At 42.0% G+C, this 11,093-nt stretch overlaps 1 pseudogene; it reads left to right on the top strand.

The window, feature by feature from the left end:
• The first annotated feature begins 4,834 nt into the window (after positions 1–4,834).
• On the top strand, positions 4,835–6,729 carry LOC112396897 (nuclear receptor coactivator 4 pseudogene; annotated as a pseudogene).
• The last annotated feature ends 4,364 nt before the right edge of the window (positions 6,730–11,093 follow it).

Raw genomic sequence — 11,093 nt, 5'->3', positions numbered from 1 at the left:
TAAATTCTTAGCTCTTATGACCAAATAAATGTGAAGTTTGAGAAGAAAAACTACAGATGCGCTGGTTATGACTCCCAGATTTCTGATTCCTTTTGGGAATTTGGTAGGTGATAATCCCATTAACTAAGAAACGGTGTTTAAGAGGATGAGTAGTTTTGAAAGAGATTATGAGTTCAGCTTTATATACACTAAATTTAAAGAGCCTAATGAATTTTTAGATTAAAACGTTAGGTTTGCAGTTGACTGAATTAACTTCACGCAGGAGACCTGATCAAGATACAGGCATACCTCATTTTATTATGCTTTGCTTTATTGCACTTCACAGATATTGCATTTTTTACAATGCAGCATGGCATTTGTGGCAAACCTGCTTTGAGCAAGTCTATCGACACCACTCTCCCAACAGCATTTACTCACTTCATATCTTTGTGTCACATTTTAGTAATTCTCACAATATTTCAAACTTCTTCATTATTATTATATTTGTTACGGTGATCTGTGATCAGTGACCTTTGATATTATTACTTTGACTCACTGAAGGCTCAGGTGGTTGTTGGCATTTTTTCACAATAACATATATTTAATTGCACACTTAGACTACATTATTGTATAAACAACTTTTATATGCATTGGGAAACAAAAAAAATTCATGTGACTCGTTTTATTGCAATATTTGCTTTATTGTGGTGGTCTGGAATTGAACCCAAAATATTTCTGAGGTATGCCTGTATACAAATTTGGGGTCTATTAGTATGTAACTTATAGTGGAAACTGTGAGTGTGAGTTAAAACACTCATATTGTGAAGATAAAAGAATAAGGTCAAGAACAATACCCTGGAGAAAAACAACTTTTATGTGTGGATGGAGAAGAAAGACCTACAAAAGTACTGAGAGTAGGTGAGTCATAAGAGTGATTACTCAAAAGCTAAGTAGAGATTTTAAAGAAGAGGTCAAAAGTATAAAATATATAGAAGAGCCAATCAGAGAGTTAATCTTATCTGAATCTTACACTGAGGTAGGCCCAAGGCAGAAGATTCAGCTCTCTTCTAAAACAGCAAAGTAAAATACGGGGTCTGATTTCAAATACACATTACTGCTCTGAATTTGGCATAATATGAAGAAAAATGCTGTTGATGCTGCTGTGGCAAGCCATTTAATAGCAAAATATACTGTAGAGATGAGGCCTATGTGAGTTTGCTAAGCATTGTAGCTTAATGTTTCCTTCAAGTCCACTTTTAATTACACCACTCTACAACTAAAGACAAAGGTAGGCAGAGATGGGAAAAAGTGAAAATTTAAAAAGCCCAGGAAACAATCAGTGGGCAGAAGTGGGTCCTGACATATCAAAAATCACTCTAAAAGTAAGTGGATTGAATTAATAATCAAAAGACACAGAATGGCTAGATGGATAAGAAAAACAGGACCCAACTAAATTCTGCCCACAAGAGACACCCTTCAGTTCTAAAGACATACATAGACTCAAAGTGAAGTATAGTAAGTCCCCTACATACACATGAGTTCCGTTCTGAGAGTGCGTTCATAAGTCCAATTTGTTCATAAGTCCAACAAAGTTAGCCTACGTACCTAACTAACACAATCAGCTATATAGTACTGTATTGTAATAGGTTTATAATACTTTTCACACAAATAATACATAAAAAACAAACACAAAAAATAAAGAAAACATTTTTAATCTTACAGTACAGTACCTTGAAAAGTACAGTAGTACAGCACAACAGCTGGCATACAGGGACTGGCATCGAGTGAACAGGCCAGAATAGTTACTGACTGGAGGAGGGAGAGGAGTTGGGAGATGGTAGAGCTGAAGCATTGTCAGCAACAGGAGATGGAGGGCAAGCTGCAATTTCACTCATGCCTGACATTGATGGCACAGGTTCTGGTTCCTTGCTGGATTCAACTCTATCTACCCTCTTGAAAAAATGATCCAGTGATGTCTGGGTAGTAACTCTTTTTCTCTTATCATGGATGACACAGTAGCAGTGGATTGTATTATGAACAGTTGCTGCAACCTTCGTGTACCATTCTATATTTGGGTCTTGTGCTTGAGAAACTAACAGTGCCTCCTCAAATAAAGAAGATCCCCTTGTCATTTCCTGCGTCGTGAATCTCTTTGGATCTTCAGTTACTTCTTCTTGTCCCTATTCATCCTTTCTCTTGGGCCTCCAATTACATCAGGTCTTCAGTAGTAAGCTCCTCATGCTGCACAACAAGGAGTTCAATGAAGTTGTCCTCTTGCACATCCATCTCCAGCTTCTCACTGAAGGTCACTAAATTGATGAAAACCTCTTTGGACTCCGCATCCACCATCTCAAGTCCATGAGAATCATGAACAAACTGAGGGCAAAGATTCTTCCAAACTCCATTCATGGTGACAGCCATAAACTTACTCCAAGCAAAGTCAATGTTTTTATGGCCTTGTAGATGTTATAGTCCTTCCAAAATTGTGACAAAGTTGTTCCTGATTCGTCACTCGCCTTTACTGCCTGAGGAAAAGTGTGACATAAGTGATATTTCTTGAAAGTCGCTATAACTCCCTGGTCCATAGGTTGGATAAGCGATGAAGTATTCGGTGGCAGATGCACTATGATGTTGGGATAAAAGTCGCCCACGAATGGGGGGTGGCACAGAGCAATGCCGAGCAGCAAAATAATTTTGAATGGGACATTCTTCTCCAAGCAATATTTCTCTACCTCCAGAAAAAAGTGGTGGAAAAACCAGTCCTGGAAAATGGCCTGTGTAACCCAGACCTTGGGGTTACTCTTCCACACGACAGGAAGAGAGTCCTTGACTATGTTTTCAAGGGCTCTTGGGTTTTCTGAATGATTAACTAAGAGAGGCTTTAGCTTTATATCACCGGAAGCATTGCCACAAAACAACAGATTTAGCCTATCCTTTGCTGCTTTATAGCCTGACAAAACCTTTTTCTCCTTCCTGATGTAACTTTGGTGTGGCATCCTCTTCCAGTACAGTCCTGTCTCATCCACATTAAAAACCTGCTTGGGTAAATATATGCCATCATCAATAACTTCTTGAAGCATTTTAGGAAATTCCTGGGCAGCTACCATATCTGCACTCACTGCCTCGCCACTTACTTTTACATTGTGAAGGTTGGCTCTAGCCTTGAACCAATGAAACCAGCCATGGCTGGCATTAAAAGATGTGCCTTCTGATTCTTCACCGTGTTTATTCTTCAAGTCTTCATAAATCCTTTTAGCTTTCTCTTGAATCAGCATTAAGCTGAGCGAGACTCGATGCTGATGCTGATCCTGCATCCACACTCTGAAAAGTTTCTCCATTTCCTCCATCACTTTTATACACTTCATCAATATTATTGTCAACATCATTGGCACAGCAGACTTCACATGTTCCATGATCTTGTCTTTGTTCTTTAGAATCGTGCCGATGGTTGAATGATTCATGTTATAAAAACAAGTGACATCTACTGTCTTTTTGCCTTGCTCCACTCTCTCAATTATTTTCACTTTTGTTTCCACCATTATCGTTTGGTGCACCTTAGCAGTATCAGCTACATCACTGCTGCTTTTACACTTGCTTCCAGACATCCTGGGCTTGAAATAAAGATACTGTACTACTATACTCTATACATTACTGTACAATAAAGTACACAAAAGCACAACCAGTTGTAGAGAATACACACATGTGACAGTGTATGCCAGACACGTTAACTAACACGTGATATGACATGCAAAGGCATGTATGCATCTTTGAAAGTTCACAACTTGAAGGTTCATACATAGGGGACTTACTGTAATAAAAGGATATATTCCATGGAAGTGTAAACAAAAATAAAATGTAGATACTCATATCAAACAAAATGGACTTTAAGCCGAAAATGGTAACAATAGACAAGGTAATTATATAATGATAAAGGGACAATATATCAAGATGACATAACAATCATAAATATACATGCACCCAACATCAGAACACCTAATTATGTTAAACAAACACTAACAGACCTAAAGGGAGAAATAGACAGCAATACAATAATACTAGGGGACTTCATAACCCAGTAGCAACAACTGATAGATCCTCCACTCAGAAAATCTACAAAGAAATGGTGGAATTGAACCATAAATTTAGACAAAATGGACTTAGACCTATGTAGACTATTCCATAAAACAGCATCAAAATACGCACTCTTCTCAAGTGCACATGGAACAGTTTCCAGGATCAGTCATGTGATAGGACACAAAACAAGTCTTAGGAAATTTAAGAAGAAGGAACTCATACGAACAATCCTTTCTGACCACAATGATATAAAACTAGAAATCAACAGGAGGAAATGTGGAAAATCTACACATATGTGAAAACTAAATGACACTTCTGTAGAACCAATGCGTCAGAAAAGAAATCAAAAGGGAAATATAAAAGTATCCTAATTCTGCCCATGGGCCACTGCCAGGTGCATGGGAGGGGCAGGGCACAGCCTGCAGGCTCAGGGACCTTCCTTACCCCAGTCCTGGATAAAGCAACCTCCTGCTTGCCAGGAAGCTGGAATGGCAGGGACCTGGCCTGTGAATTACCTCTGGCAGCTCAGCACCACAGCAGGAGCCCAAGGGGTGGGCTTGCCTTGCTGGGCCAAGAATGGGCCCTGCAGCCAGGGCTGTGTGCATGTGTACTGAGTGGTGCCCTTGCCTGCTCTGAAGTGGAGAGCGAATTGTAGGCTGTGGCTTCCAGGGAGGATGGGACCCAGGTTTCTTAGGGTGACTGTGCTTCTAGGAAATGTTGGGAAACCTGGAAAGTTGCATGAGTCACTGTTGCTTTTGAACTAGAAATGCTTTACTTGGCGTTAGATGGAACAGGGAGAAGAATGAGTACCTCACAGGACCAGAGAGGCTGCTCCAGTAATAGAGAACCCCTTTTGAGGTGTTGTGATGTACAGAGGGACTTGGAGCTTGCTATTGGTGGAGTTCTCTGGGCTGAACAGCAAATTAAAGATAACTTGTGAGAGGTCAAAGCCCAGATTCACAGTTGCATAAGTCATCACCTGGAATGCCTTCAAAGCTGTGAGGTGTGGGTGTATGAAAAGATAGATCTCATCTATCAGCTTAAAGAGAAGGCACTTCAGCAGCAGGCCCAGCAGCTCAACTGGTTACTGGGACAGTTCAGTTGTCTTATTCATCAACTGGATTGCACCCAAAACAAAGATCTAGCCAATCCAGTCTCCGTGTGCCTGGACAGACTGGGAAGTTTGACCCTCAAACTTAAAGATTCCACTGTCCTACTCTTTGAAGCCAACATAACTGCCCTGCGCCAGGCTATCACCATATTTGGGTCTCTCAAGACCATTGAAATTCCTGAACACTTTATGGCTTATGTTAGTTCATTAAATATTCGGTCTTTCCTGGAGAAAAGAGCCTATATACCATTGTCAGAGCAGAACTCAGCATCCAGCACCACAGCTGTCATTATCAGCGAATGGTTCCTTGGTAGCAAACCTGCCAATTGTCACCAGGCTTCTTACATACCCAGCACCAATCTCCAGGACTGGATCACCCAAAAAGCAGACCTTGGAGAATAGTCAGACTTCTGCCAGAGACTGCAATTTCTTCAATAATGTCTGGGGCAACCTAAAGGGCTTGGAAAACTGTCTCCACAAGAGTCAGCAACAAGAAGTTTCTGAAAAACCAAGTTACCAAAAGTGTAACAGCTATTCTACTACCAGTTCTTACTCCATTGAAATTGAAAAGGTTGGAGATCTAGAGCTTCTTGATCAAGATGAGATGGAGCTTTCTGATTGGCTGGTGACTCCCCAGGAATCCCATAAGCTTGAGAAGTCTGAGAATGGCAGATGTGAAACCAGTGAGAAGTTTAAGCTCTTGTTCCAGGTGTTACCAGGAGTCCTATAGTGTGTATGATTGGCTTGCCAAGCCTGATTCCTGTACCAATTGCCCAAAGGTGTGAAGACTGAAAATCTGGTCAGTCTGAAGTGCCTGAATAACCACTTGAAGTCCAATAAACTCATGTCCGCTCCCAGTGTGATTACTGAGGATTGGCTTGTTCAGAACCATCAAGACCCATATAAAGTAGAGGAGGTCTGCAAAGCCAATGAGCCCTGTATAAGCTTTGCAGAGTGCATGTGTGATGAAACTTGTGAGAAGGAAGCTCTGTGTAAATGGGTTCTGAAGAAAGAAGGAAAGGATAAAAATGGTATGCCTGTGGAACCAAAACCTGAACCTGAGAAACATAAAGATTCCCTGAATATGTGGCCCTGTCCATTCAGAAAAGAGGCAACAGAACAAGCTAAGGCACCAAAGGCAATGGCTTCTTCTAGAATTGCTTATTCCTTCTAAGTCATAAACAACAGTCCCTTGTCAGAGTGGCTCATTACTCCCTCATGCAAAGAGGGATGTCCCAAGGAAGTGCCTCTTACCAAGGACAGAGCTTGCAAACAAAAGCTTACAAGCCTCTCGGCCACTTCCTGGTTTCGCTTTAACACAGCTGACTGGGTCTTGCCAGGAAGGAAGACAGGAAATTTTAGCCAGTTATCCTCAGGAGAAAACAAGTGGCTACTTCGAAAGAAGGCCAAGGAAGTGTTACTTAATTGGCCCCTACAGGAGGAACACAACTTTCCCCCAGCCCTTTACAGCGCCCCCCCGCCCAGCAGTTCGTGATCTCTTTGCCTGTTTGCAGTTTAAAGTTGATTTTTAAAAAGGGTTGTATCGGACTCCTTTACAGATGTGAAAAAATGGAGTACTAGAGTCAAGCAAATTTTCTGCAGATTATCACAAATCCATGAGCTGAGTGACTGTAGCTTGCTAAATCATTGTGTTTCTGGGTCTGATGTAGTTCCTTTCCTGCCTAATTTTGAACTAATGAAGATAAATAATGTCATCAAATTATGAGTTACTGTGTAAAAGAAAAAGGCTGTTTGTTGATGCTGATGTGATTCAGTTTCTTCTTATAGCAGCATTAATTCACCCCTACACTAGAAACACAGCATCTTAGTGGCTAGGTCTTCTTCATAAGCCTCCATGGCTCCTTAGATGAGGTTGTTATTAGAAGTACATTAAAAAACTGAAGTTTAAAAATGAAATAGTTCTATAATTAAGGTGTGTTTTGTATTCTAAAGCTAGTAAACTTACCTAACTTTTTGACTGCGCTTCTTTGGATGCTTCCCTTGCTGTGGGTTTTCTTCCATTACTGGTGAATTCTTCTGCTTCATTAATATACAATATATTGCACACAAATAATTAACCTTGCCAATATAGTGTTTTTTTTCTTACCAAAATATGTATTAACAATCCTGGCAAATTTTGACATTAATTACAAAACATTTTCGCTTACATGCCAGGTTCAATGTTATTTTTCTTCTTTTGAAAGACACTCAGTTACTGCAAGTTTTGTCTTTATTCCCTTCTCTAAACGTTATTATTAAAGTATCTAGACAGCTCTTTCAGAAGGGTTCAATATTACTTGCAGTCTATATTCAGGGTAGTCCTAGTCTCTTTCAAAATATTCTGAAAAACTACAGGCAGAAGAGTCCCAGTGCTGAATAATCAAAAAGCAAAAGGCAAGACATGTTGGAAAGGTAGTACTTGAACTATTCACTATCCTAAGTGTTATTGGTGCATCCTGTGTAAATGGAAGATGAATTTGACACCTAAGCATAAATTAAATGTCCTCTCACTGCAAGCATAGCATACTTATACCTCTAAAAGTATAATGCAGTGACATTTTAGTGAATAGGCTGTTTTGAACACTTATGCCTTGGGGTGTTTATTGAAGCTTTATGAAAACTACTGATGTTTCCTTGGTATCCTTAAAGTTATGTTCATGCTTTAAAAAGTTTCTCTGTAGGCCATAAATGGTACTTATACCATGTTTTAAAATTCTCTAAGACGAGACATCTTAGGTGCTTTCCAGGCATTTAAATTATTAAGCCACTCAACTTGCCTATGTGTTATTGGAAATACTATATTTATTTTGCAGTACATGGGCCTCTCACTGTTGTGGCCTCTCCCATTGCGGAGCACAGGCTCCGGACATGCAGGCTCAGCAGCCATGGCTCACGGGCCCAGCTGCTCCACGGCATGTGGGATCTTCCCGGACCAGGGCACGAACCTGTGTCCCCTGCATCAGCTGGCGGACTCTCAACCACTGCACCACCAGGGAAGCCCTTATTGGAAATACTTTTGAAGTTTGTACTTGTGGTCATCTAGAAAGCCCTTTTGGGGAAATTTCACAGTCCCAGTGTCATTGCCATACAGCTTCATTAGAATTCTTGAACCACAGCTGAAACTAGCCTATTATTTTTTAGTTCCCAAGATACCATTTAGAACTTTAAAAGTAAAGGTGGTGGGAAAAACTTAAGAAGGAGCGTTTCCATTATCTTATGTTGCAGGAAACTTTGTAGTTTTTGAGGTTTAACACATTGAGTATCCCTCAATTAACATTAATCACTATGCTAATGAGTATATAAAGCATTCTTTGGCATTAATGCATTTGTATCTCCCTCCATTCAAAGGATGACAGCCAAAAAAAAAAAAAAAAAGTAACTCAGAGAGGGTGATCAAGATAGTGGAGGAGTATTACATGGAGCTCACCTTCTCCCACAAAAATATTAACAGTACATCTACAAGTGGAACAATTCACACAGAAAAGCTATTGAATGCCAACAGAAGACCTCAGACTTCCAAAAAAAAAAAAAAAGAAACAAAGAAAACCACTACGTAACTGGGTAGGAGTAAAGGGAAAAGAAAAAGAAGGAATTGGAATGGTGCCTGCACCACAGGGACGAAGCTGTGAAGGAGGAAAGGCTCCCACACGCATGGAAGTCTCCTCACTGGTGGGGAGACGAGACTGGATGGAGGAGGAGCTTCAGAGCCTAGGAGGAGAGCACAGCAACTGGTTAGTGGAAGGCAAAATGGAAAGTACCCTGCACAGAAGTTCAGCACCGCCTCCCTGTGATCCCCAGACTGAGACACTCATCTGTTGGTGCAGGTGAGTGCTGGGTGCTGAAGCTCAGGCTTCAGAGACCAGATCCAGGGAGAGGATCAGGGTTGGCTTTCATGGAAACAGCCTGAGGAGACTGGGCTGTGGTAACTGATGGTGTACTTAGAAGAAGCCTCGGCTTGCCAGAGAGGTAAGGTGCCATTATTGGGGAGAGCATGAGGAGAGGGGTGGGACCACCATAAGAGCTTCTTTCCCTGTGAGCACTCCCAGGCAAAAGGACACCACCTACATGAGCTCTGGGGGTGGGCACAAGTCACTGAGTCATCATGGGCTCCAGAGCTGGGTACCAGCACTGTTATGAGACCTGGGAGCAGGCACTAGGCCCTGCCTCTGCTTTCCCAGGAAGGCACGGATAACATCTGCCTATAGGAAATCTTCAAGCAGGGGCCATGCCTTACCCCCACTGTCCTGGGAGGGCAGATAGTGCCCACCCCTAGGAAATCAGTGAGCAGGCGCCAGACCCTGCCCCCACTGTCCTGAAAGGGCATGGATAGCGTCTTCACATAGGAAATCTGCAAGAAGGAGCCAGGCCCTGCCCCTGCTGTCACAGGAGGGTGCAGATAGTGGTCTCCACTAGGAAATCTGTGAGCAGGTGCCAGCCCTTTTCCCTGCTATCCTGAGAAAGTGTGGAGAAGAGCCGTCTATAGGAGATGCTTGAGCAGGTGTCAGACCCTACTCCCAGTATCCTGGGAGCATGCAAGAGCCATTTTACCTGAACACCCCATATCAGGAGATAATGGCCAGCACATGCTGAAGAAGGAGGCAGCAAGCATCCAAACTAAAAGCAGCTCCTCAGTTCCAGCAAAGAATGCTGAATAGAAGGACTTGAGCTCACCTCCTCTCGGGAAAACACCAAAATCACAACTAACTGCTGAACAATCTTCAATAAAAATAACTGGAACCTCCAAAAATACATATTTTACATTCAAAGAAAAAGAGCAAGCCACAACAAGATAGAAGGAGGGGAGCTTTTGTGACATAATCAAATCCCATACACTGTGGGTGGGCAACCCACAAACTGGAAAATAATTATATCACATAGGTTCTCCCACAAGAGTGAGAGTCCTGAGCCCCATTTCACCCTCGCCAGCCTGAGGGTCTGTCATTGGGAGGAGAAATCCCCAAAGCATTTGGCTTTGAAAGCCAGCAGATCTTAAGTGCAAGAGTTCCATAGGACTGGGAGAAACAGACTCGATTCTTGGAGGGCATGCACAAGGTTTCACATACATTGAGACCCAGCACAAAGCAGTAACTCCATAGGAGCCAGGGGTGGGCCTACCTATGACCTTGGAGGGTCTCCTGGGGAGGTAGGAGTCAGCTGTGGTTCACTGTGGGGGCAAGGACACTAGTGGCAGAAGCCCCAGAGAATATTGATCAGTGTGAGCTCTATCAGAGATTGCAATTTTGGCATCAAGGCCTGGCCCTACCAAGCAGCCTACAGGCTCCAGTGCTGGAACACCTCAGGCCAAACCACCAGCAAGATAAGAACACAGGCCCACCCATCACCATACAGGGTGCCTAAAGCCATATTGAGCTCACAGCCACTTACAGACACACCTCTTGACACAGCCTTGCGCACCAGAGGGACAAGACCCAGCTCCACGAACCAGTGGGCAGGCACAATTTCCTCCCATCAGGAAGCAACCACAAGCTTCATGACTAACCTAACCCACCAGAGGGAAGACACCAGAAGCAAGAGGAGCTATAGTCCTCCAGCCAGCAGAAAGGAATCCACAAACACAGAAATTCAGATAAAAAGAGACTGCAGAGAAATATGTTTTAGATGAAGGAACAACACAAAAACCCACAAGAAAAACTAAATAAAGAGTAGATAGGCAACCTAACTGAAAAATAATTCAGAGTAATGATAGTAAAGATGATTCAAGATCTCAGAAAAAGAATGGAAGCACAGACTTAGAAGTTACAAGAGATGTTTAATAAAGAGCTTGAAGTTTTAAAGAATAAACATAGATGAACAATACAATAAATGGAATGAAAAATACACCAGAAGAAATCAATAGAAGAATAACTGAGGCAGAAGAATGAATAAGTGAGCTGGAAGACAGAATGTTGGAAATCACTGCCATGGAACA

The sequence above is a fragment of the Neophocaena asiaeorientalis genome, unplaced genomic scaffold (genome assembly GCF_003031525.2).
Source record: "Neophocaena asiaeorientalis asiaeorientalis breed wild unplaced genomic scaffold, Neophocaena_asiaeorientalis_V1.1 scaffold632, whole genome shotgun sequence".
Classification (NCBI taxonomy): domain Eukaryota; kingdom Metazoa; phylum Chordata; class Mammalia; order Artiodactyla; family Phocoenidae; genus Neophocaena; species Neophocaena asiaeorientalis.
Note: the sequence above shows the minus strand (reverse complement) of the source record. Positions and strands in the feature narration are given on the sequence as shown.